Consider the following 4,927-nt stretch of genomic DNA (forward strand, 5'->3'; position numbering starts at 1 on the left):
AGAGCTTCACAAACTTTTCTTCTTCCTTCCTTCCTTCCTTCCTTCTTTCCTTCCCCCTTCCTTCCTTTTTTCCTTGAGCCATAGCTTTCAAAGCTTTTAAAGCTTTTCAGCTTTACTTATTTATATTTATTTATTTGCTTTATGTTTTATTTATTTATTTTTACTTGTTAATGGAAATAGGAGTATTACAGACTTTCCTCCTGGGGTTGGCTTTGAACCACAATCCTCAGATCTCAAACTCCTACATAGCTAAGATTATAGGCATGAACTGGCACCTAGCCTCATGATTTTCTTATTAAAGTGATTGTGTCCCATTATAATGTTCTTCCAACTTCCATCAGATAAAAGCAATAGTATTTCATTTTCAGTTTTATCAGTGAGTGATTTTTTTCCTGGGTGGTGAATGAAGGGAAGAATTGGGGGAAATAGTCATTAGCGTGAGAAATTAAGTTTTAAGTGGAATCTGGTGAAGCATAATTGAGATCTCCTCTCCCGCTTTAACTATGTTAGATGCTTTGGGACAGTAAAATAAAGGGACATGGGGATTGAGGTGTATCTCAGGGATAGAACACTTACCTAACATGTGTGAGCCCTAGGTTCTATCCCTAGCCCGGAAAAAATGAAATAAAACAAGGATGAGTGGCATGGTATGTGAGCATTCCAGATGTACTATCAAAAAATGTAGTTTTTATTTAAAATGTAGAATTGACATCTACTGATTGTGTGCATTTGGGGATCCAGTGTCATGTTTCAGTGCATGTGTACACTGTGTCATGTTGGAATCAGGGTAATTGAGATTTCATCACTTTAGGCATTCATCATATCTTTGTGTACATGACATATTTTATGTCACATCTGATTGCATGCTCAGTAACTGATAACTCTAACATAAAATGTGCCAGTAAGTAACTGTAATCCTAGCTATTGAGAAGGCTGAAATAAAAAGATTGAGATTCTTAAAAGCCAGCTTGGGCACAAAAATTCAGGAGACTTCATCCCAATTAACCAGCAAAAAGCTGGGCTGGAGGCATGGCTCAAGTGGCAGAGCACCATCTGTGAGCACAAAAGCTGAGCAAGAGTACAAGGCTCCAAGTTCAAACCTCAGTACTGGCACACACACGTTCAAACAAATAATGCTGTAGTTTAGGGAATTTGAGTTGTACAAACTTGGAAATCACAGGTTTGGCAGAAGGAGGCAAGGCTACCATTTTGAGTGAGGCAGACTGGAGAGCTTGGCCCACGGCAACAGGAATTACTAGTGAACATGAGTGTCCATAAACAGGCCATTCAACAACCAACTGACAGGAAGTGGGAGGAGTGTCTGCTTTTCCTGTTGACTTTACCCACACCCAACGCTGGAGGACACTTATCTACAGGCAGACTCAAGGAGTCCCCAGCCACACTCCCCTCCATCTCTGAGGCCCCTGATGCTGGAGCCTTCCCTTAGCAGAGGTCACCTGCTGATTCCCTGTGTTCACATTCTGTGGACCACACATTGGGCTGGGGCCCCTGTGTCTGCTTAAGTGCACCGGAAGGATGGCTGACAGAGAAGCCTGTGTTCTGCCCTCTGCCCTCTCCCTGCTCCACTTGTCATGAATGAATGGAACATGAGTGGAGAGGAGGAACGCACTGGGGGTGAAAGATGAAAATTTCAATACAAGGGCTTTTGGCAACAGGTGGCTGAGATGGCTGGAGGGCTGCCAAGACCCTGAGGGCATAGCAAGACAGTGAAGGGAGAGTATCTGGCATTTGACCCCCCGCTGACCCAAGTCAGATCCAGTTCTCACAGGGAACAGTCAGTAACTGAACTGAGAAAAATGGATAAATATCAATGAAGGTCTCTGAGAATTAAGGAAGACTCTTTAATGTTTCAAAGTAAACATCTTTGCATATTTTTTTTAACAAAATAAGCTTTTCCTTTTTCCTATCTCAGGAAGCTGAGAATTGAGGATTCAGGTTAAAAGCCAGCCTAAGAAGACAAAGCAGAGAGACTTTTAGCTCTAATTAACCAGCAAAAAGCCACAGTGGAGGTGTGGGTTAAGTGGTAGAGCACAAGCCTTGAGTGAAATAGCTAAGGAAGAGCTTGATACCATGAGTTCAAGCCCTCAGTAGTACACATACACACACACACACACACACACACACACACACACGATTAAATTCCTAACTGGACGTGATGGTGTACACCTGTACTCTCAGCTATCAGGGAGGCAAAGAGGTAGGAGGATCATGGTTTGAGGCTAGCCTGTGTAAAAAAACATGGGTTGGTTCCTAATGTGAAATACAAACTAAAAGGGACCAGGACTGGGGACATGGCTCAAGTTGTCTATCTCTTACCTAGCAGATGGTAAGGCTGAGTTCCATCTTGGCAAAATTAAATTAATAAATGCTTAGATTCTTTTCTATCACATCTACAGCTTAATGTTTTTGGAGAATTTTTATTTGAGATTCTGAGATACAAGTTTTTTTTCTTTTTTTCCCTTTAACAATAAAGTGAAAGGAAACAAGATGCTTTCATTTAATGAATATTTATTTGCTAGGCAGTCTGTCAAGTTCCATTAGGACCTGGGCCAGGAATGAGATGTGTAAAATTCCATCTCTCTTCTCCTGGACTTTGGAGTTTATTATAGGAGGAAAACATGCAAAACACAGTTTCTGCAGTGCCTCTATGTTGGGGGTGTATCAGGAACAGAAATGGCTCAAAGAATATCCCCCATATCCAGTGAGCAGATATTCTCAAGTCATCCAAAGTCAAGTCTATAACACTTTGCGTAGAGGTTAGTTTTTCCATGTCTTCATAATAAGTTTTTGAAGTCAGGTACTGGTGCCTTGTGCCTATAATCCTAGCTACTTATGAGGCTAAGATCTAATGATATGGTTCAAAATCAGCCCAAGCAGAAAATTCTATGAGACTCATCTCCAGTTAACTACAAAAAGCTAGAATTGGAGCTGTAGCTCAAGTGGTAAAGCAGTGAAAAAGCTAAGGGACAGCACCCAGGCCCTGAGTTCAAGCCTAGGCCCAGAATATACACACATACACATACACATACACAATGTGGTATAAGTAGGTGGACACTGGTAGTTCAAGCTTGTAATACCCAGGAGGTGAGATCTGAGGATCACAGTTTGAAGCCAGCCCAGGCAGAAAGAAGAATAGATAAGACCATGAGACTCTTACCTCTAATTAGCCTGCAAAAAGCCAGAAGTGGATGTGTGGCTCAAAATGGCAGAGCACTAGCTTTGAGCAAATAAATAAATAAATAAATAAATAAAATGGAAGGTGCCCTGACCCTAAGTTCAAGACCTAGTACTGGTACCACAACTACATTTTTAATGGTTGGTTTATCTTTTATTCCTTTCATCTTTTATTTTATTGCTTTAATAAGAGCCACATAAAAATAAAGATGCCTTAGGTGTCAGTTATGGATTTCTCATCTGCTGTTACTGTTGTATGTTGGTGTTGGTGTTCTTTCTCCCTTGCTTCAACAGTTCTTTGATGGTGTCTATGTCTTCAGGAATGTACTTGGGGGTTGGAGTCACTTTGTCATAATCCAATTCCTCATCAAGTGAGAAGGGCCAAACTTCATCTCCAAGTATCTCAGACACTTGCTCCATGGTCCTTTTTACAGTAGGCTTCAGCTTCTCTTCATTGATGGGAGGCCGGACCACAGGAGTGTAAGAAGGAACATAGGTGCTTAATTCCTGTTCCACTTCTCCTGGAAGCGGCATCCTGTCCTTGCTCATTTGGGGATCAGTCTTTTCACCTATGTCCACATCTTCTAAACTGAGGAAGTTGTCCACCTTCACCTTTCCAGCCAACTTCAGATCACCTTGAAAGGAGCTGCTGACTTTCAGGCCTTCATCTATCACCATCTGTTCTTCTTCTGAACACTGTGATGCAGTATGAAGAAAGATGGCTGTCTTTCTAAGATGGTGGTCATTTTGCTCATTTTTATGAATAAATCTGACAGAAGTAGCTATGCTTTTTGAAGACCCAGTTCCAAATGCCATTCTTGGTCACATTATCCTCTTTTGAAAGATGAGTAAAAGTGCTCAAAAATTCTTCATATGTTTGCTCGTGACAGTTAACAAACTTATCCAGGACTTCTTCAAATAATTCATCATCCATTATCCTCAATTCCAACACTTGGGCAGGTGTTCATATTTTCCAGGCCACTTTATCTCCTATTTCCTAGTTGTCTGTTTTGGCTCCCATCTAGTCACTTCACACTTTTGGCGCTTGGATTCAGACAGCCATCCTAGAAGTCTCATCTCCTAGAGCAACCCAAAAATACATTAAAAAAAATATGAATGAAAGCCGGGCGCTGGTGGCTCACGCCTGTGATCCTAGCTACTCAGGAGGCTGAGATCTGAGGATCACGGTTCAAAGCCAGCCCGGGTAGGAAAGACTGTGAGACTCCTATCTCCAATAAACCACCAGAAAACTGGTGCTGTAGCTTAAGTGGTGCTGTAGCTCAAGTGGTAGAGGGCTCGCCTTGAGCTGAAGAGCTGAGAGACAGTGCCCAGGCCCAGAGTTCAAGGCCCATGACTGATTAAAAAAAAAAAGAATGAATCAGAATTTCTTCACTGTTTTATGAACTGAGGGAGGGGATTCACAGAGGGGAATACCTAGAGTTCTTCCTGCGACTTCCTCAGTTCAGAATTTGCAAGCAAATATTCCTGGTGAGAAGGCCTTTCTGGGATCACTTGGCAGCTTAGAGCATTTGCATGGAAAACTAGTCATGGACCACATAATGATTGACCTCCTATCTGATTGTGCCACCTAGTGATGCTGCAGCCATCGTAGCTGGGCTAAGTACACTCTATGATGTTGTCTAACATTGCATTTTTGTAGGGTACGACCCATTGCTAAGCATCACAGAAGCATTCCTATCAAAAAGTTGTCTCACACCTATAATCCTGGTAC

At 41.9% G+C, this 4,927-nt stretch overlaps 1 pseudogene; it reads right to left on the reverse strand.

Moving 5' to 3' along the window:
• Nucleotides 1-3,441: 3,441 nt before the first annotated feature.
• Nucleotides 3,442-4,129, reverse strand: LOC138804875 (intraflagellar transport-associated protein pseudogene; annotated as a pseudogene).
• Nucleotides 4,130-4,927: the final 798 nt, after the last annotated feature.

This window comes from Dipodomys merriami, unplaced genomic scaffold (genome assembly GCF_024711535.1).
Source record: "Dipodomys merriami isolate MVZ:Mamm:240054 unplaced genomic scaffold, mDipMer1.0.p SCAF_378, whole genome shotgun sequence".
NCBI classification, from domain to species: Eukaryota; Metazoa; Chordata; class Mammalia; order Rodentia; family Heteromyidae; genus Dipodomys; species Dipodomys merriami.